At 38.6% G+C, this 23,470-nt stretch overlaps 1 long non-coding RNA gene and 2 pseudogenes across 1 annotated transcript; 1 reads left to right on the top strand and 2 right to left on the bottom strand.

The window, feature by feature from the left end:
* LOC134326773 (zinc finger protein 208-like) overlaps positions 1-23,470 on the bottom strand; it is a 92,977-nt pseudogene that overhangs the window by 8,274 nt on the left and 61,233 nt on the right.
* On the bottom strand, positions 2,290-2,398 carry LOC134327205 (5S ribosomal RNA; annotated as a pseudogene).
* Positions 8,739-13,899, top strand: LOC134326850 (uncharacterized). Its single transcript, XR_010014611.1, has 2 exons — positions 8,739-8,809; positions 13,192-13,899. It is a non-coding gene; the product is annotated as an uncharacterized LOC134326850 (long non-coding RNA).

Genomic DNA, 23,470 nt, shown 5'->3' with positions numbered 1-23,470 from the left:
AGAGTTTTAATCGACAGGGTAATCTCAAAACACACCAGCACATTCACACTGGAGAGAAACCGTATCAGTGCTCACAGTGTGGTAAGAGTTTTAACAGTCAGGAATCTCTCAAAAAACACCAGCGCATTCACACTGGAGAGAAACCGTATCAGTGCTCACAGTGTGGAAAAAGCTTTAATATACAGAGTAATCTCAAAAAACACCAGCGCATTCACACTGGAGAGAAACCGTATCAGTGCTCACAGTGTGAGAAGAGTTTTAATCGACAGGATACTCTCAAAACACACCAGCGCATTCACATTGGAGAGAAACTGTATTAGTGCTCACAGTGTGGAAAGAGTTTTTATACAGTCTAGTCTCAAAATCCACCAGCGCATTTACACTGGAGAGAAACCATATCAGTGCTCACAATGTGGAAAGAGTTTCTATAGACAGAGTGAGCTCAAAATACACCAGGGCCTTCACACTGGAGAGAAACCATATCAGTGCTCACAGTGTGGGAAGAGTTTTAATCAACAGAGTGTTTTCAAAAGACACCAGCGCATTCACACTGGAGAGAAACATTATCTGCATCCGGAATCAGATACTAACAGAGTCGGTACTAGATTTTAATCAACAGAGTTTGTGCTGTTAATACAGTTCATGTGGTAAATGTTTACTGTTTGTTTAAGAGTCGTTTGGTAACTGATGATGATTCATTGTAGCGGTTCACTAAGTGAAGCGATTCGTGTACGAGAATGTAGTGGAGCCTCGTGAAGTTCATTTCATGCCTTTGGATGCATTGTGGGTATGTTTATTTGTTAACAGATGTTTTAATTGATGTTTATTAAGAGTATTAGTTGATTATGTATTACATGCTTGAATCAGGTTAGCTCATGATGCATTAAGTTAAATGAATTCGCACATGTTGGATCATTAGTATTGAAATGCATAACTTGGAATAATATGCATATGGACTTTAAACTTAAATATTATTTGATATTCATGTCTTGATGTGCTGAAGTTTATAAACGTGTTGTTTTTACTTCTTTTAGTTTTAAACTACTTCCAGTTTGCCATTAAACAGAGTTGAACTAAACATCTTCTACAGCGTGGTGATTGGTGGAGGAGTTATCTATCTGCCAGTTTATGCAGGGCGTATAAAGGTTGCAGAATAGAGTTAATACACCAGCACATTCACACTGGAGAGAAACCGTATCAGTGCTCTGTGTGAGAAAAGCTTTAATATACAAAGTGACCGTAAAATACACCAGCGCATTCACACTGGAGATAAACCATATCAGTGATCTTAGTGTGGATCCAAGAGTTTTAATCAACATTGTCATCTCAAATTACACCAATGCATTCACACTGGAGAGAAATTGTATCTGAACTCTGTAAACACTGTAACACACAGGAATCAGACTCAGATTATCAGATGATCAGATTGTAAAAGGTAGAAGAAAGAACAGAGTTAGAGAAGCATGTTGGAGAACTAAACATGACATTAGAGGAACTGCTTGGAAGAACGTCTAGGACTGACTGTAGTCCTCTCTAAAGCTACCTGAGCGATACAGTGCTAATGGAAATTTATTAATGCTAAGCTGCTGTTAAACCATGCCATTATTTTAATTAGCCAAACTTAATGACCCTTCTGTAAATGGTTTAATGTGCACACTGCTGCTACTGGCTTGTTTTTCTTTTCTACAATGTAAGTTCATACCTTCAGGTTCATGTTATTTGTCTGTGTTTTGTTCATTCATATGAATGCTGTGTACTTTGGTCAGTGGAAGTAGTTTTATAGCTTTATAAAAACATTGTACTTACTTACTATTTCCATTCTTGCAGGAGTGTGTGTTTACCTTCCACTTCAATAGTGAGGCGTGTCCAGCCCTGCTACACAAACATTTTTGTCCCTGTTAAAAACTTTAGCAAGTTAAAATAACTCATGTCCTGACCCCTGCATACCAAAAACAGTCGCCATTGCAGGTTTACAAAAACACTTTGGACAGAAGAGCCATAAACACTTTCACTTATAAACACTTTTATATTATACAAATAAAATAATAATAATGTTACAAATCTGTACCCAAGTAACAAGCTGTAATTTATTTCTAGCACCACTAGATGGAGACGATGTCTGTACAACATTTTAATCTTCACTTTAAAAGTCAGTTGAATGTGTTTTACTGTAGTAAGAATGAAAGTATGAGCTGATCTTTGTCTCATTGTGTAGCTTTGATGAAGAAAAAGCCGCTGGGTCAGTGTGTAACAGGAGGTTTGGAGTGAAGGTGGGTGTGTGTGAATAAAAGCTTCCAGCACCTGGTATTCCCAAGCGGTCTCCCATCCAAGTACTAACCAGGCCCGACCCTGCTTAGCTTCCTAGATCGGGTGTTCTCAGGAAGGTGTGGCCGTAAGCGAGAGATGCTGTAAACAAGCTGCTTCTTATAGACGTCCGTCGTTCAGGCTTTCTAAATAAATAAATAAGTAATTAAAACCTTAAAATTGTTAGTTCGTTAAATTTCAGGTGTTGTTTATGTAAACAAAAATATCAAAAGGACGACTAATGAAATTTATTTATAAATAAATATAAAGTTTTACACTTTATGTTGATATTAATTAAAATAATAATACTAATAAGTCAGAAGGAAAGATTTATGGTGTTCAGGAAAATTCACGTCTTTAAAAGCACCACGTTTTGTTCAACTCTCTTGAGTTTTGCTCAGTAAAATGCCAATAAAAAGACAAGAGTTTCTTACATTTACACTGATTCTTATTCCACTGCAGATATGAACTCAAGATATTTCATGTTTTATCAGGTCAACTGTTATGATTCAAGAATAAATAAAGGCTGATGCTTTTAATCTCATATTTTCCTAATACTTTCATTCTACACTGTCTAAATTTCTTTTAGTCTTCTGCCATTAGGTGAAATGAAGCCCGAATTAAAGATGGCAGAAGAACAGGGTGGTATTCTTACTTTCAGTTATTAAATTACTCAGGTTAGAAAGTCCTGATACACAGCACATGCTTACCTGACTCTCTCTCAGCCATGCTACGTTTAATCGTTAAAGAGGCTGTGGCCCGTACAGGGATCGAACCCGCAACCTTGGCATTATTAGCACCACGCTCTAACCAACTGAGCTAACCGGTGTTAGGATGAATCTTTTGTCGCGAGGTCCTGAAGAAAGCAGTCGGGAAGTCCAGAAAGTACTCTTTAAAACACTTTATTAAGTGTAAAAATGATCTGTGAATATATGCCAGAGCTAGGCCGATCGGCGCTCTTTTCTCCTGCAGTCTAGAAACACAACCACCAAAGCAAGAGAGCCAGCTTCTCAACGCGCCTCTCTTTTTAAACTAGTCTAGGCTCCTCCTCCGCCGCTGCTGTTGGAGCCAATGAAATGTGCTAAAAAGCCCAGGGCTCCGCCTCCCCCCCTCAGTAGGAGTCAGGGAGGGATCCGGGTCACGGCGCCATTTTGAACAAAGGGAGCATGCGCAGCGCCATTTTGAACAATAGGCCATGCGGCCTGGATGTCGTAAAACTTGGAAAAATGCCGTAAAACTTCCCATATTGAATTTATGTTTAATAATGATGTTTAATAATGATGTTATGTTCCAAAAATCCTAACACCGGCCAGTTCATCTATGCTCTTAAGATCTTTGTACATAATTCTACACTAACCCCATTCAACCAGCTGCATGGCAGCACAAAAACCATTTGAGAGTCTGCACACTTACAGTGAAGATCTGCAGAAATGAGCAGCTCCTAAACTGAATTTGGTTGTTATTGCGCCAGAAATGCAGCAGTTTCATGTTATTTTAATGATCTGAGATCTCAGTCCTATTTCAGACATCACTGTCTAGTCATTTTTTTATGTTCAGACTTTTTTTAATACACATCTAAGAGGTTTTGTAGGTTCTTATATGTGTGTTCTGTTTAAACTATATATTTCTTAAAGTTCTTGACTGCGCTTAATGCCACCAACCAGTGACTGGAGCAGATACGACTCAGGTCCTAGGATTTGTACGTGTAGATTCTGGGTTTTAGGAAGTTGAGCTACTGTTAATATTTTTTCCCAGTTGAACTAAAAACAACCTGAATTGATGTTTTAATTGTTCATTAAGACTTCACTAAGAGTTATTACCATCAAGCAAATGTAAAGCATATTTCTATATGAAGAGCATCTGTTTCCAGATAATATACACTGAGGTTTAAAGCATAATGGAGCGGGTTCAGTAATTGTGTAGTAGTTTAAAAGCGACAGCAAGTCTGTGTCTGTTTCTGTTGCTTATTCTGAATTTTGTTTGTTTGTAAACTGTTAATTAGTTCTTAATCTGGTTGTGATGTTAGTGAATTAAACCTACATCTCTCTGATGGTCTGACCGATGAGCTGTCTGTTCTGACATGCTGCTTAAGCCTGGCTAGCTCAGTCGGTAGAGCATGAGACTCTTAATTTCAAGGTTGTTGGTTCGAGCCCCACGTTGGGCGACTTCATTTAACATCTACAGAAACCAAAAGGACGTTCTTCCACTTTGGACAGCCGGTCTCCAGTGACTTATCAGGAGGATATTTGTGCTTGTAGGACTGTTGTTTACTGGATGTTTATCAGTTACTTATTTCCACTATTCTGTGGGACTACACATTGTTTTTGTGTCTCATATCCGTTTGATCAACAGGCAGGTTGTGCAATAAAAGACACTCGTCCCTGGGTGGACTCGAACCACCAAGCTTTCGGTTAACAGCCGAACGAGCTAACCGATTGCGCCACAGAGACATGTGCACAGCTGTTTCATTGGATGGTACACACGGGTCACATGACTTGCTAACGTTTAAGTCAGGCTAATAAACAGTGTAATACTCAGTGTTGCCAGCTTAGCTATATTTAGCGAGTTTTCAGACCCTCTAGAGACTTTTTCTGGTGCTATTGGAGACTTTTGGAGACTCGGACGTGAGAGCACATATCGTTCTGCAGTTACTGTCCTCACCGAGCAGCGGGTGCTGCTGTTGTTCTGTTGATTTATTTTACCCAATACCATCGATTTGTCCTACCGAGCATGTGCACATCTGTTTTTGACTCGTTGAGTGGAACGCCTATAATTCTGTGCTTCCTTTGCCTAATTTCTTTCTGCTAGCGGTTAGTAATGTGTGGTTTTAGTTTTAATTCCTTTAAAAGTGTAAAGTTTAAGTGTATGTAATGCTGTTATTATGTGACTAATTTTGTATTCTATTTTAGAACTATGCAAGGTGCTCAAATTATACGTGATTGCATACAGTTGAATAACAGTTGTTTATCTAATGCTATGTGTTAACGTTTTATTTAACCACGTTTATACATGCGTTCAGTGATACATCTAGGAAAGCCAATCATTTTTAAATAACCATCTGCGACCTTAACATTACGATAACACAAAATGTATTCGGTTATTTTTCAGTTTTGTGCTTTCTTAGCAGTTCAGCTGATACAGTAAAGGTCGTGTCTAATAAAGTTCATTACTGAGTGAATATGTTGAGCATTTATTATGTTAGCTTGTACTTAGCTGTTTGTATACATAAAACTATTTTTGTTGCTTTTCCCTTGTCAGTTCAGGTCTAATGATTTGTTCCTTATTCCATGTTTTTGTAGCTATAAATAAGATCTGTGTGATCTATAGATTTCTCACTGGGATCTTATCCAACAGGGTCTGATAAATCACAGAGGCAAAACTTTAGAAGATATTCCTCATAGAGGGTTAGACTATTATTTACTACATGCCTGAGATACATGTAAACATACTACATTTTTACTATATGAGATACAGATCAATGGATCTATTGAGATGTGCTACCTATAGTTTACAATAATATATAGACCTATCCACATGTGCTAACCCTTATGCAAATTAGGCGATGGCGTCATTTAGCGACTTCTAACGACTTTTAGGACAGCCAATAGCTACTTTCCTTACTGAGGAGTTGGCAACACTGACAGTGACCCACAGTATCCTCAGTGCAGGACTATCAGCTAATCACACAAATACCACAGAAACAACCGGGAAAGTAAAAACACAAGTTTAGTAATTAGTGCAAAATGAAGAAACTGTAAACATGAAACATGAGGAACAGCGGAGCCAAAATACAGAAAAGGTTCAGAGCTTTTACTTCATCAGATAGTTTATCAGTTAAACATAAAGCGTAAAACCATGAACACTATTTATAAATAAATACATTTCTTTAGTCGCCCACTTGAGATTTTTGTTTACATATGCCTGAAATTTGACAACCTAACCTAAACAGTTTTAAGCGTTTAATTATTTATTTATTTAGAAAGCCTGAACGACGGTCCTCTATAAGAAGCAGCTTGTTTACAGCGTCTCTCGTTTACGGCCACACCACCCTGAGAACACCTGTTCTCGGAAGCTACACTCTAAAAAGTAATGTGTCATTTTTTCTACACAACTGCTGTGTCCTGTGGTCTGTAACATGTTTTGTGTCATTTCTGGCCACTTCTTACACAGACGCGTGTAAAGTAACTCCAATAGTTAGTCTACACATTTATGTGTAGAACTGTGAGAAAATACATTGCGTAAAAATATATTTGTTGGATAAAAAAATTTATTTCTGACTAGAAACATAGATTATTTCACATGGAAGATTAAAAATAAATTAATTAATAAAAAATATGCGTTAATCACATTTCTCCTATCATGTATATCTGTGTTTCATGCTTGATTTCCTCTTCTTGGACCATGCAAGGAAAGGAGCAGGAGCAGTATGTTTTATTAATGTTTATTTAGTTCATGTTTATCAGTGTTTTGTTGTGTGTTTTATGAAGTCAAGCAAAGCTATAAAAAGTAGGTTTTAACCCTGTGACCTGTTTTAACTTACAATCGACTCACAATTGACTTAGTTAGGTAAAAAAGGAGGCACTGAATTACATTAATATAAACCTAAGTTTGCTTTTCTGTTCCTATTCAGTAATAAATGTTCTGTTAAACCTGACAAGTCTTTCTTTTTATTGGTATTATTTATCGTTAGCTAACTGGCTAACCGTAAATTGGACTTTTAGTTTGGTCAAAATGGCGCCACCACAGAATGACTGTAGATGAGGTTACCATAGTAACCCTCTGTGTGTTGAGTTTTCTCAGGGTAATTTACTTAACTGATCTATTGGGACTGTGTGGTTACAGTGATTCAGTAACATTATTTCAGTTAAATCTCATTATGAGAAGCGAATTTTAATCATTTTAACATTTTTCTTTAGCTTAGTTTAGCTCAGTTCGTTTTACTGAATCGGTTCTTTTAAATCATCTGTTTAAATGAATCTAAAAACTGAATCGATTGATTCATTAGGATTTAAGAGGATCTAATGCAGTCGGTTCGGAGGTGCAGAATCGGTTCGGAAGAATCGGTTCTTTAAATCGAATCGTCAGGAACATTGCTTATTGTTATTAGCGTTAAAGCTGGTAGTGGTGGATATATTTAGGGTAAAGCACAACTCTTCCAAAATACATCATCCCATTTACTTTATTCTGGTACAGGAAACATTTTAGCTTGTAGCTGTAACTAGTTTTCAGGTGACTTGTTTAATAGTTGTTAAACAGCCTATGTGAATAATTGGAGACATGACAAATTTGGAGGAATATTAGTTGTGTTAGCTGATTACTCATTTGGTTGGTTGACTAATCAAATATTTAATGTTGTAAATGTCTAATTCAGTTAATATTTTGTAATGTGATTACACTAGACTCTCTGAGAGAGAAACACAGTACCTTGTAATGATATTTTTTGTCTTTCTTTTAGGACAGAGAAACAGACCTTTTACGAGTCATCTTTAAGAATGGAAAAGAAAAGTTCAAGAAAGATATATTTTGTACCTTTACTGTTAAACTGTTTGTAATTTGTTTTAATTTATCACTTGTCACAAAAAAAGAATGGTATTTAAACATTTGTAATATTGTACACTTTATTTTACCCATTTTCTTGATTACACATAATCAACACACATTGTGTAAGAACAACACATTGTGTGTGTTAAGTATCCTAACACGGTGGGTGTGCAAAAACAGGATGACACATTTACTGTGTTTAAATCAACACAGTATGTGTCGTCCCTGAGCACACTCTTCACATGTTGAAATTCCACACAGTGTGTGTCGTTTTTAACACATTTCTTTTTAGAGTGTAGGTAATGTGTGTGTGTTATGTGTGTTAGGTGTGACTGTGAACTGACGTGTGTGTATAATTGTGCGTGTGTGTGTTGTGTGTAAGGTGTGACTGTGAACTGACGTGTGTGTATAATTGTGTGTGTGTGTGTTGTGTGTAAGGTGTGATTGTGTACTGACGTGTGTGTATAATTGTGTGTGTTGTGTGTAAGGCGTGATTGTGAACTGACGTGTGTGTATAATTGTGTTGGTATGTATGACTTATGGGGACAATATTCCTGAATACATACCAGCATTATGGGGACTCTGGGTTTATAAGGACACTTTTGGTGTCCCCGTAAATCCTGCATGTTTAATGCTGTTTTTTTTAAGCCTTTAGTGATTTACACTTTATAAAAGTAGACTGGATCTGTAGGTAGTTCAGAGACACAACTACTACAGTAGTTAGATATTATAAATGATAAACGGTTCCATGGTTACTGGTTTATTTATAAATGGTCCCGGTAAACCTCAGACCGGTTTTGTGTAAGCGCTTGTGTATCGACAAAATCGTGAGTTAGAGCGTCAGCTGGATACACACTCCCGCCAAAATATACACACAGCCGCGCGCCCGGAGGAGCCTGAACACATACAGCGGAGCTCCAGAGGAGTTGCTCAGGAGGTGAATCTCCTCATATTCCTTCACCTGGTATGTATTTTATTTTGAATATATCCTCTAAAAACACCTATTTGTAAAAATAATACACATTAATTAGTTTGAAATGTGGTGATTTGCGTTTCTTAAAAGTACATGAAGCAGAACGCTGATTAACAGAACAGAAACACAGGCGGACACTGTGCCATTTCAGATCTCTTCCCTACACACTCGCTCCATATGCCCCTATAGTGCACTTAACATTCTTAAAGGGCCAGACACTATATGTGTAATTCACATAACATGGCAGGTGAGACGTTAGAAAACAACTTTCTTTCTTAGAATAGCCCCTTTTTAAGGAAAAATACATACATATTACATACATTATACATAATTTTATATATTATCTTATTACTGTGTGGAGTTTGCATGTTCTCCCCGTGTCCGCTTGGATTTCCTCCCACAGTCCAAAGACATGCAAATGAGGGGAATTAGAGACAATATACATATATATATATATATATATATATATATATATATATATATATATATTGTGAACTGTACTATATATAACTTTTGAACTGATGAATCTTGTGTAATGAGTAACTACTGTTTCTGTCATGAATGTAACCCAAGTGTAAAACATGACATTAAAATCCTATTAAACAAGTAGTAAATAACAGTACAAAACCTTTCTCTTTAAATTATATTTGGCCAGTTGATTTCAAAAGGGTTCTTAAAAGGATTTAGGAATTAAGATAAAGATGGTTAGCTTTTTATGCAAAAGTCAAGTAACTAACAACAGAATGAGGTAAGAGTAGTATTGTCAGAATATCTGCTTGAGGAAATGTCACCTAATTTTAATTTTATTTATTTTTTGCTGACCTCTTTCAGGTCGTAGCATATTTGCAAAAGTAAATATCGAGAAAGGAAGTTTTATTTTACAGTACAAAGGACGGCTAATCACAGGAAAAGATGCTAACTCTTTTGGGGAACAAGATTTCAAACACAATAGAGAAATTGTTTGGTGAGCACTCAGATTTTTTTCAATGTAGGTTTATAAAAGTTCTGTTTCTTGCTTTCACAGAAAGTGTGAAGGTTAGATCATTTGTAGTTTTAAGGTTGGAAAAATTAATTGATTGATAAATTTTTTTTTTTTAATTACTACTAATTCTTTTGTTTTCAACAGCATTGATGCCACTGATGATGATGGATCCTTCAAGAAACGTAACAATTCAAGACCATCTTGAATCAGACATCCCGATAAATAAATATTTCACTCATTGCAGTCTATTCATAATTAGATCAGCTCAACATTGTGGCAGTTATGAGGGATGTGTGTTTGTATACCTGACTTGAGACTGCTTTATAAGAACACAGTTTGGTTTGTGAGGACTTGGTACAAAAGTCAGCACAGTTTCCTGAAGCACAGAAACAGTGATCATTACAGTACTTGTAACACTTTGAGGAGTGATTTAGATGTCATTTCATATTTGTATTCATTATGTTTAAATTGTGCTCTGTACGATCTATGTACAGTCAGTAGGCTAAGTAGTTTGTGTATGAGTAGACGTGACACATGGCTGGTTTGTGAGGACATGATTGGGTTTGTAAGGACTGAACACGGCTTTGTTTATAGTGTATTTGTAGATCAAGTTAGTGACCATTAACGTTTTGCATGGTTTCATTAAGGATTACTTCCTACTGGTTTGTAAGAGCAGGGATTGGTTTATAAGGGGTTAATGGGGAACCTGAAGAGGTATAATTACATTTTGTCAGTATTTAAGAACTGGGTATAAATCAGTTGTGGTGTGCTCTACAAATAGACAAACATCCATTTCAAGAACATGGAGGATTTGATTTTAAATTCCATATTTCAATCAGACAGAGCAAATACATAATTATATGCCTTGGTTTATCAATAAATACTGACTGTAGGTTTAAATAATGCATGTTAGGGTTAATGTAAATTTAACTCTTTTACGTATTCAACAAATATGTTTTGTTGTTTATCTCTGTAGATGCCATTAGAAAAGCCTCTTGTAACATTGTTCTCTGAAAAGCTCTTTAATCCGCATTTACATGTAACTCTTAGTGCAACAGAGACATCTAGCAGCTCACCTAATGAGCTAAAAGTTATTTAACTTAATAATACTTGTGTTGTGTAGTTGTCTGAATCAGCCAGGTAGTTTGTGTATGAGTGAACGTGACTGATGGCTGGTTTGTGAGGACATGATTGGGTTTGTAAGAGCTGGATGTGGGATTGAGTGTATTTGTAGATAGTCGGTGATCGTTACTTGGTTTTATTTAGGATTACTTCTAGCTGATATTTCTGCAACAGTCATGTTGGTGTACTCTACAACAATTGTGTTATCTCCTTTTTCTCACTAGATAAACGATGACCTTGTGTTTGCTTCAAGTAACGTAACAATTCAAGACCATCTTGAATCAGACATCCTGGTAAATAAATATTTCACCCATTGCAGTCTATTCATAATTAGATCAGCTCAACATTGTGTGTGGTCCTATTCTGTACTTGACTTGGGCAGTTATGAGGGATATGTGTTTGTATACCTGACTTAAGACTGCTTTATAAGTAGTTTGTGTATGAGTACACATGACAAATGGCTGGTTTGTGAGAACATGACATGAGTCACGTCCACTCATACACAACTACTTGGCTGATTCAGACAACTACAGAAAATAGTTATGTTGTGGTAACCCTTATAAACCAATCCCTGCTCTTATAGACCAGTAGGAAGTAATCCTTAATGAAACCATGCAAAACGTTAATGGTCACTAACTATCTACAAATACACTATAAACAAAGCCGTGTTCAGTCCTTACAAACCCAATCATGTCCTCACAAACCAGCCATGTGTCACGTCTACTCATACACAAACTACTTAGCCTACTGACTGTACATAGATCGTACAGAGCACAATTTAAACATAATGAATACAAATATGAAATGACATCTAAATCACTCCTCAAAGTGTTACAAGTACTGTAATGATCACTGTTTCTGTGCTTCAGGAAACTGTGCTGACTTTTGTACCAAGTCCTCACAAACCAAACTGTGTTCTTATAAAGCAGTCTCAAGTCAGGTATACAAACACACATCCCTCATAACTGCCACAATGTTGAGCTGATCTAATTATGAATAGACTGCAATGAGTGAAATATTTATTTATCGGGATGTCTGATTCAAGATGGTCTTGAATTGTTGCGTTACTTGAAGCAAACGCAGGGTCATCGTTTATCTAGTTAGAAGGAGATAACACAATTGTTGTAGAGTACACCAACATGACTGTTGCAGAAATATCAATTAGAAGTAACGATCACTAACTTTATCTACAAATACACTCTGAAGCTCAGCATTGTGTATAATTGTGTTGTGTAGTTGTCTGAATCAGCCAAGTAGTTTGTGTATGAGTGAACATGACTGATGGCTGGTTTGTGAGGACATGATTGGGTTTGTAAGAGCTGGATGTGGGATTGTTCAGAGTGTATTTGTAGATAGTCAGTGATCGTTACTTGGTTTTATTTAGGATTACTTCTAATTTATATTTTTTTACAACAGTGTCGATGTTCTGTGTACATTTTATTTTGTACTTTTTTGCTCTTCATAAATGAGGGGATGGATCAAATGATTATTGCATTTGCTTCTCAAAGTGTCTTGTGTCATGACCATCTGGAGTTAGACATCCCAGTAAATAAATATTAGATTTTTTTAAATCTGTTCCTAATTAGATAGGTTGAGCGTTGTGTCCTATTCTGTGCTCGACTAAGGCATTTGTGTGTTTTTGTATACCTGACTTAAAGCTGCTTCATAAGGTTTGCTGATTTTGTATTTCAGGATACTGTGTTGACTTTTTTTGTATACCTGACTTAAAGCTGCTTCATAAGGTTTGCTGATTTTGTATTTCAGGATACTGTGTTGACTTTTGTACTAATACAGTGATCATTACAGTACTTGTAACACCTACAATATAGATACATACATCCACATGATTTATCACCATTATTTGTTATCCACATGCCACTTTATTATGCATGATTTATATTTGATTTTTTATAGACCTAGCAGGGTTTTTTTAGGGGTTCTTAATTGGAGACTGTAAAAGGTATAAGGGCATGTTCATCAGCACTTAAGAACAACTGAAAACATTAGTTTTGGTGATTTTGAAAGTGGATTTTACTGTTTCTCTAGTGTGATTGGCGAATTTTTAACCTGATGACCAGGATGTTATTTGCCATATTTTTGAACTTGTCTACACAGTAGCTAACAGTTTATTTTAGTTATGGAATAACTAAAGCTATAGAATAATGTTATTTGGTTCAAGTATTGAACCAGCTTTTAATACAAGAAATGGGTGTTACAGGTGTCTGTGGATTCTATATTCTGTTTGACTTTTTGGCTTTTTCATTGGTAGATGGTGTACCTGATACTACAGTGACAACAAGGAAAGTAGTTCGGAGGCCATGGACAACAAAGGAGGTCCTTGCTGTAATGAGGCATTTCAAATATCGGTCGTTTTCAAACCACAAAGGGTCGTTTGGCTTCAAAATTGGAGTGCGAGAAATGCAAGAAAGCAGAATTTCCCATTTTAGAAGGGCAAATTTTTTTGTTTAAAAAGTGTCTTAGATACTGTTTTTAAGATAGTTGTTGCTGTTGAAAACTACTTCCAATAGTCTCCTCACAAAAATCCCTTTTGATGGTTTTGAGTTCCATATCAAAGGGTGTGAATACTTATGTACCTATTATGTTTAAATGTTTACATTTTTAAAAGATTTACAAAAATGTCTGAAAACATGTTTTCTCTTTGTCATTATGGGTTATTTCGTGTAGATTTTTTAAAAAGAAAACTAAACTCAAATCGGATTTCGAATATGTCTGTAACGTAACAAAATGTGGGAAAAGTGAAGGGGTGTGAATACTTTCTGATGGCACTGTATATTTATATATTGATGACAGATTGGCAAAAACAAAGCTGTCTTTAAAATATTGGTTACATTAGATTGAAAAGACAGGCAGATTATGTGTCCTTTTATGCCTTTGATTGTCCTCTTAAGACAGTATCTGCTCATGTTTGTGTTTGTGTATGTGGTGTGTGCTGATAAACCATGCGTGTCCTTTTAAACACTCTTCAGGTCATGTCTCTCTAAGGCTGTAAAATGTCAGGTATATGATATTTCCATGATTTTAAAATAAAAAGGTGATTCTAATTTGGATGTATCTTTAGCAGGTTTAAATACATTTTTGGGAGTTACTTGCACATTGATAGCATATGTGGAAAGTGGTGTCCCCATAAAGTAGGTACTGAGTCAGGTGTCCTCATATACCATAATTACCAGTATGTGTGTGTGTGTGTGTGTGTGTGTGTGTGTTTTTATACACACGTTCATTACTCTGGATACATCTACATTTTGGATATTGTGCTACATTTGTAGCTTCCTAATTATCTGAAACTTCTAGTTTTACATTACACACACAATTCTCCACTTATCAAATGTGATGCTTACATTTCAGGGTAAACAAAAATGGTAAACAAAATTGCAGTATTTGATTTATCACTTTTAAAAAATAAAATAAAAAATATTGAATTAATTGAATAGACAGTTTGATATGTAGTTTGCTATATTTAAATCCACATTGTAGTTAGTTTTGGATATAAAAAAATTCTTGCTAGTGATTCCAAACATTATGAAAGGTAGTACACATTTACTGAGTTTTTGCATGCAAGAGTGGAATTGACACAAATTTGTGTTTATATGGAATTAGGAAGGCCTTCCCCTCTATTTGATCAGCTTTGCAGAAATGTATCGTTCTTGTGAGCCCATGAACCAAATATATGCCAAAGGTAGATGATGACAGTGGATAATCAAAGAATGATTCATGCTGCTCAAATCTGCTGTATGCCACAAATACCTCATTCCTGCAAGAGATGATATTTTTAACCTTTGCAACTTTTCCCTCAAGGTAAATATAACTGTTGGCCTGGTCAAGCTTGACAGTGAACTGTGGTGTTACCAGCTTTTTGTATTGGGTTGCACCATAAAAAGGTGAAGGAAGAGGACCAGAGATGCTTTGTCTTAATAAACATATCTCTTTTTCTGGGCTATCTCTCCATGGTACCTCTGACAGTCTTTTTACAATTTGACTGAGTGGGCTGCTAGGTTTTCTAATCATTTTTTTCATTTTACTCAGGTGGTTTTCATATTGGAAGGCACTGAAGCTGTCAAGAACACCGTGATTTTTAACGTCTTGCGCAAGATGCGCTAGATTGTGAACATTGTACGACACAAATTTAGGGCCATAGAGCTGTCCAAAATGAGAAACAAAAAGACCTAGGATGTTATTGGCATATTCAAGATAGTCCTCAATCAGAGTATTGTTGCTAAGGATGAAAATGCCCACAAATAGCAGCAGAAAACTTTGGTACACTGCGGTGCTCAATGTATCTTTGAGCAGAACAGGGCCAGTGTACAATAAAAATTGTCTAAACTCTGTGGCTTTCCACCTGTCAATTTCTCTGAGAGTCCTTGGTCGATGTGCAAACTCAATAGGTACATAGCTTTGGATACCCAGCAGCCTTTCCGTTAATGCGTTTTCCTGAAAGTTGGACAGCCTACAAGTGAGAGCACCTAACTTCAGCCACAGGTACAGAAGTCGCCGCATGACACCTAGGCACACAAGGTGCATGTAATCAAGAAGGAACCCAGATACCATTCCCAGAGATGTCTTTTCTAGAGCTGAAATACCATGGTGGTGATCCAAATCGGTCTTATTCCTGAAACTTTGATCTGTCCGTTGTGGCAGGTCGGTTCTAGGATACGTCATTCTGTTGTCTATGTAAACGCCTTCCTGTGTGCATTTCTCACACTCATGGTACCCTGTGTGACCTTTTATACACTTAATAAAAGCACGAGCTGGGGCATCACAGACCATTGAAGAGAGCTGCAAAGTTAACCTTACTCCCTCAAAGTCAAACCCCTCAGCAAGCTTGGCTATCTCTAATGCAAAGTCATCAAGAAACTCGTTTGGTGAATTAGGCTTTCTTTCACCACAAAACCGCCCAATTGTCACTGGCTCATGATGAGGCAAGTTAATAACAGTGCCAAGGATGGGCCACAGCTGCGTTGGTGAGCTTTTGAAAAGTGGTAGCCCATCAATATTGACTTGAAGTTTCAGGTGTTTTGTATTGGTCACTAAACCCTTGTTTTTTTGCAGAATGTGTGTAATTGATTGGAGCACACCAAAGTAGTAGTACTGACCACCGGCTTTATCCTGAATTGCAAGATCATTTGATCTTGCTGTACTCAAGAGTGTCCTGGCATCTTTTGGCAAGATTGAGTGATACTTGCCAAGGACATCTAGCAGTGCATTTATTGCACTGTGCGTGATGTGGTGTTGAATTGCCCATTTTGCTAGTTCATCACGCAAAGAATTAAACTCCAGTTCTGACTCTGATCCAGAATCAAAGTCCTCACAGTCAAAAAATCCATCATTAGTAATGCAACTGAGGTCATTTTTACACACAGCAGATTGGCAATCCATGAACTCCAAATCATCATCATCGTGGTCTTCGTCTTCAAGTAGAGCATTGTTTTCCATTTCTGAATCAATGCTCTGCCCCCCCTCCCCCCCTTGTGCCTGAATTGACTCTAAGTCTCGATCAACCCATGCTTTTGTTTTTCGCCTAAGTGTCCAATATGATGGTTTTCTGCAAGACATTCTGTACAGTTAGACAAAAGATACAAAACAGAATCATTGTCACATTCAATGTATGTTATTAAAGTTATTAAATGATCTATTGCTTGTTCATTACATACCTTTGTCTTCTGCGCACCTGTCTTGCTAGTGAACCTGATTATAAGAAGACAACTGTGAGTAATTGTATAAAAAAAGGTTAATATGGTAAATAATCCATACTCCTTTGATAAGTGTACTCACTTAAAAAAATATATGGTTCTTCAAGGGTTCTTTAGTAAAGTGAATGACCATGAGCATTAAGGACCTATATAGAATGGAGAATTCGTTGTACATGTTTCTATTTAGCACCAAGAGGGTGCTTGTAGTGTTACAATGTCAAGCTTGTAACAGTAGAAGAACCCTTTTGGTGCTATATAGAACCATGCACAACACAATCTCCATCAATCTAAAGAACCATTTCACTATGCAAAGAACCTTTTAAGCATGAAATTGTTCCATATAGAAGTCATAGTTCTAAGTAGAACTACTTCCTTAACTAACGAACCCTTGAAAAAAATCATTGTTTTGTCAAAGGGTTCTCTGAGTCATGCCACAGAAGAACTACTTTTGGTTCCATAAAATACTATGTTTGTAGAAGGGATGTGTGAGTGTGAAGAAGTCTTAAAGAATCTTAATTTGGAAAAGGTTGTGTTTTTTGTTTTTTAATGTAAAGGTTCTTCACACTCTCACGTTCCTTGTGCAAACTTTGTATTTTATGGTAACAAACGTGGATCTTCTGTGGCATCACTCAGAAAACCCTTTGACAGTTTTCCATAAGGAAAAAAGTAATCCTGGATTGATCTTAATCACTATCTGGGAACACTGACCCTGTGGTGTGTTGAAATGTTTGCAAAGTTCCTGATTTTGTGCACTTTTTTGACTGCTCAACTATAGTGAAGGTAAATATATTTAAATGTAGGTTTGATCATTTTTACACATGTATTTAATAATAAATGGGAGATAATGTTAACTATCCATTGAACGACTGAATGTACCATGCTTCTTTAATATATAGTTTCTTGATGTTTGAAAGAACCTGTGTATTTTTATTCAGCATTGTCCAGAGCTGGACAGTTAACTGCTGGATTTCTTTCCAGACAAGCCAGAGCACATCAGGTTAACTGTTTAAAGACTGAGGCCAACTGATTACACAAGTATATGTGCCCAGGCTACTTTATGAAAACCTGCAGCCACACCGGCCCTTTGCGGATGTAGGGAACCCGCCTACTATTTATTTAACTGGCTGAAGCATGTATCACATGCTTTATGTGGAGAGGCGTGACTTCTCAAAAAAAAAAAACCCAAAGAACTAAAGGTGAGTGGTTTAGCTGCAGCTGATGAGAAACGGAGGGATTTCACGTAGTATGTTGAAATTTTCACTGCTTAAAAGTCTGCAGAGAGGTAATACTAACATTTTGTGTTTTTCTAAAGGCATGTTTCTTAGCGTTAGCTAAAGCTAAAATTAGACATTTACATTTTCAGCATTTAGCAGACGCTCTTATCCAGAGCGACTTACAGAAGTGATGAGGTTAGCTAGCTCGCTAGAAGGCCAATTAGTGAGGATACTAGTGCTTGCTAGCAAAAGTCGTTTAGCCCGTAATTACGCCACTGATGTAACCTTCGCTAGTAGTGTTAAGTTAACAGAATTGTATTCAGAATTGACACTTCTAACTAACAAATACCAAAACTATTTCCGGCTAATGCTATAGCTAGTTTTTTTTTTTGCTTCAAGCTAAAGTCGTAATGCTAGCCAAGTTAGCTAGCTAGTGCTACTTACTTTGTAAATGGGGGTAAATACTTTGTATGCAAACAGGAATGTAACTTATACTCAGGGAAGATGTATTGAAGAAAAGTCAGTGGAATTACTATATACAAAAAGCAACTATATGCTACAATAAATCGATGGTTTTGACGGGTAGAAGAGCAGCGTCTCGGGCTATAGCTTACAAAACCGTTGAGTGTCCGTTAACTGGTTCGCTCGCGCTAACCTTTTAAATTCGCCACGAAGATTCTAACTCATCCACGCGCACAGTTAGTGTTTCGTGCTTGAGCTATAACTCCTAATGAGATGATTTGTTAGTTCAGTGTTGGTATAAAAAGTGAGAACTTCAAAATATACAGGGATATGGATTTTAAATGCCAGGATTGGTAATCACTGGACTCCATTTCATGCCACCGATAGTCAGAGCGGTCAGATGACCGGAGCTCAGCGCTTCTATAGGTATAAGTAGGTCAGACCTGCGCAGCATTGCTAGTAATAGCTATCAAATAAACAAAAGGCATTCCCTGTGTGATATATACTATTTATATTTAACATAAAACACTCCTCATATGATGGGTTAGGTTGGGTGGTGTTCTTACCTGGATAATGTTTCGAAAGCAGAACTGTATAAGTGACTTGTCCAGAAAGTCGCCAATAAACAAGCCCTCGTCTTTCAGTTCCCCAAGCAGCTGTATCCAGTATTCCACACCTTGTTTGCGCATCATTCCCCACCAACTCTCAATTCTTTGGTTTGTAGTACTTGACCCACTGATAAAGCTCCTTTCTCCAGCTTTGTCATCAGTATCATCTTGGCGGAGGAATCTTTGCATGTCACGAATCACCACATTTTCCATCCCCAAGTCTGTACGGACGATCCTGGGGCAGCCGCCTACCTGATCCACGGCTTCCAAGAAGTACCCTCCTATAACCCGTGGGTCACTACTCGTGTGGGCTGCTTTAAGCCAAATTACTTTACGGGAAAAGCCATCGATGCAGCCATTAATGCAGATCCCATAGGTTTTCAATTTGTCATAAGAATCTACATGCCAGATGTAGTTAGGCCCTTCAGCAAAATACCGCCTACGGTTAAGTCGCCGTCTGCAACGCATTGCTGAGGCACCTGGGTTTAGAGCTGCAAGGATCAGTCGAACATCTTCCTTTCTTGCTTTAATGCCCCGTTCCAGGCATTTGCTGAACATCCATCTGTAGCCGTGTAGCCTTCCAGGTCCATCAATTTGTTGGGCGATGAAATCTGTCACTTCTGCCAAGTCTGTATACTGTCTGCGTCTGAGTTCATGTGCTTTCAGTTTGCGAAGCAAATGTCTCTTGCTCAGGATTATGCCATGTCTCACTGCAAGAGACTCCAAAATATCAGCATAATTCATTCCAAGATGGAAATAAAAAGAAATCAATTCACTCTCCATTTTCTAGGGAGCCGTAGATTGTTTGTTTTGGAGCCTTGATGTAATATGCAATTTCCTGGGTGTAAGAACGGAGCCCCTTGTACATTCCCACTCCTTAGTAAGTCGTGGCCACGCGTTACTAAGTCGTGGCCACGCGTTACTAAGGCGTGGGAACGCGTTAAGTAAGTCGTGGCCACGCGTTACTAAGTCGTGGCCACGCCTTAGTAACGCGTGGCCACGACTTAGTAACGCATTCCCACGCCTTAGTAACGCGTGGGAACGCGTTAAGTAAGTCGTGGCCACGCGTTATTAAGGCGTGGGAACGCGTTAAGTAAGTCGTGGCCACGCGTTATTAAGGCGTGGGAACGCGTTAAGTAAGTCGTGGCCACGCGTTACTAAGTCGTGGGAACGCGTTATTTTTTTTTTTAGGGGATGTCACCTTAGGGGCTCCGTACTTGGGGGCATTTCAGCAGGTGTAAAAATACAGCATGAGATGTATTTTTTCCAATTTGTTTAAACAGTTTTTTTATTTTTTTTTCTGGTTAAATAGTCAGTAGTAAGTTCCAAGACTCAGCCCATACGTATTCACTACCGTCCTCCACTGGAATTTGTTTTCATAATTTAGCATGTGAAGATCTTTTGTTTTTGGATCACTGAGATTTGATTTTTATTGCAGGTGTTTCAGTGTTAATGGTTGAGGATTTTATTACATTTATATACTGAATGTGTAATGCTATGTTATATTCAGACTGTATCTTGATTGTGTCAGGTACTGGTTGGAATAAAGTAATGCAATCTTGTATTTTCTTGTTGTTAACTTGTGCTTAATGTCTTACTATAGTATATGTTTTACAGCATGTGAAGGATGTGGTAATTTAGGATAGGATTTGGCAAATAGAAGTAAGTACCGGTTGAGTAAAGAAAGTAAGTCGGCTAAACAATAGAATTTTAGTAAGGCCAATGTAAAAATCGTGATGCATCATGTTGCCTTAAAATTTTGAGTTCTGCCAACAACTTAATTTTTTCAGTCAAGTTAGAATTTCTTGTTTTGCAAACAGGGCATTTATAGTTCAATGAACTCAAAAACTGAACAGGAATTTTGTAGTTATCAGAACATTACGTTCTTAATAGCCTGAACTAAATAATCAGTGTTGCTTATACAAGCAAATCTAAGTTGGCTAAACAAGCAAATATTAGTAAGAATGACTTCAGTGCAGTTGTTGAGATAACTAAAAAATCTTAGTGCATCATGTTGCTTTAATATTTTGAGTTTTCTCAACAATTTGTTTTTTACAGTGCACTCCATAAAAGATGGCTGATGCCACCACTGTGTCAAAGAAAGTCCTCAGGAGTGCCCCCCGCACTCCAAATGACCTCAGTCGCCTAAGCAGGTAGAGTCTGCTCTGACCTTTTTTATAAAGTGCAGTAGTGTTAGCTGACCAGTCCAGTTTGTTATTTAGATGAACACCCAGGTACTTATAAGAGTCCACTCTCTCAATGTCCATTCCCTGGATGTTCACTGATGGTAAAGTGGATCTGCACCTGCGGAAATCCACCACCAGCTCTTTGGTCTTTCCCACGTTTAACTGGAGGTGGTTCTGCAGACACCAGTCCACGAAGTCCTGAATCAGTCCTCTGTACTCACTGTCCTCGTCATTGTTTATGAGTCCGACAATCGCTGAGTCGTCAGAGAACTTCTGGAGGTGACAGTCCGGTGAGCTATACATGAAGTCAGCCGTGTACAGGGTGAAGAGAAACGGTGCCAAGACCGTTCCCTGAGGGGCCCCTGTGCTGCTGACCACCATATCAGACACACAGTCCCGTGCCCTCACATACTGTGGTCGGTTAGTGAGGTAGTCCAGTATCCAGTTGGACAGGTGACTGTCCACTCCAACAAGATCCAGTTTGTCCTTCAGGAGCCCCGGTTGTATGGTGTTAAAAGCACTGGAGAAATCGAAGAAGGTGATTCTCACAGTGCTCCCAGGTTTCTCCAGCTGAAAAAGAGCTCTGTGTAACAGAGAGATGATGGCATCATCCACCCCGACGCCAGGTTGGTAGGCAAACTAAAGAGGGTCCATGAATGGGCTCACCAGAGGGCGGAGATGGGTAAGGACCAGCCTCTACAGTGATTTCATCAACTGTGTAGCTGTCGAGGTCCTTTGGGTGCTGTGTTTTCGGCACAGGTACCACACAAGATGTTTTCCACAGCTGTGGTACTCTTCCCAGCTTCAGACTCAAGTTGAACATGTGCTCGACTACCCCGCACAGCTGATCTGCACAGGACTTGAGGAGCCTGGCACTGATGCCATCTGGACCTGCAGCTTTCTTCACCTTGATTTTCCTCAGCTCATTCCTCACCTGGGCTGTTGTGAAGGACAGATTGGAGCATGGGGGCTGGGTGTTGAAGTGCGTGAATGGGAAGTTAAAGTTGCTAGCAGATGAACCAGTGGGGGGTGGTGGTGATAAGGGCGTGAGTGTGAGAGACGACGGGGGAGGGCAGCAAGTTGGTGGTGCCACAGAAGGGGGATTCAGCCGTAATGTCTGTGTAGGGGGAGGGACAGGTGAGTGATCAAATCTATTGAAGAACAAATTGAGTTCATTCACCCACTTCTGGTCCCCCACCACCTGGGAGTCGGGCTTCTTGTGGCCAGAGATGGTTTTAAGGCCTTTCCAAACTCCGCTGACATTGTTCTGCTGTAGTTCTTCTTCCAACTTCCTCCTGTAGCCGGCTTTCCCCTCCCTGATCTTCCTTCTCAGTTCTCTCTGCACAGCTTTCAGCTCATCCTTATCGCCCGATCTGAAGGCCCTCTTTTTCCTTTTTAGGAAAGCCTTTATGTCAGGATTTATCCACGGCTTATTGTTGGAGAAACACCAAACAGTCTTGGTGGGGACAGTGTTCTCCACACAGAAGTTGACATAATCCGTAATGCAATGAGTGAGACTGTCAATGTCCTCCCCATTAGGCTCACACAGTTCTTCCCACACTGTTGTTTCAAAACAGTCCTTCAGAGCCTCTTCAGTCTCCTTAGACCATTTCTTCACTGTGCGTGTGACTGCTGGTTCTCTGTGCACAAGGGGTTTGTACACAGGCAGAAGATGAACCAGATTGTGATCAGATCTTCCAAGGGGAGGGAGAGGTGATGAGTTATAAGCCTCCTTTGTGTTGGCATAAAACAAGTCCAGTATTTTATTGTCTCTAGTGTGGCAGGTTACATATTGTGTGAAGGTGGACAGAGGGCGGGACATACGCAGCTATCGCGATAACATGCGAGAATTCCCTCGGGAGATAGTACGGTCTCATGCTAACGGCTAACAGTTCAATGTTTTTACAGCAGATTTGTTGCTTAATAGCGATGTGTCCAGAGTTACACCATATTTCATTCACAAATACTGCCAGTCCTCCTCCCTTCCTCTTACCGCTCTCCGTTGTCCTGTCCGCTCGGATGAGGTGAAAGCCATCCAGAGATACGAGCGTGTCCGGAATGAGCGCGTTGAGCCATGACTCTGTAAACACCATGACGCTACATTCCCGATACTCCCTCTGATGCAGCGTTAGCGCCGTCAGCTCGTCCATCTTATTGGTGAGATATCTTACATTCCCCATAATGATGGAAGGAAGAACCGGTTTATAACGTCTCCTTCTATCCCGACACCGAGCTCCAGCCCGTTTCCCCCGCTTCCTCCTCCTCAGCTCGCGGGGGATGTCATGCCTCTCATGCGGTAGCACAGCTGTGTTGCTAAGCGCTAACAGCTGATCCCTGGTGTAAACAATAGGAGCGTGGCTCCGCACGGGA

Source organism: Trichomycterus rosablanca, chromosome 14 (genome assembly GCF_030014385.1).
Source record: "Trichomycterus rosablanca isolate fTriRos1 chromosome 14, fTriRos1.hap1, whole genome shotgun sequence".
NCBI lineage: Eukaryota > Metazoa > Chordata > Actinopteri > Siluriformes > Trichomycteridae > Trichomycterus > Trichomycterus rosablanca.
This window is presented reverse-complemented; position numbering and strand designations above follow the sequence as displayed.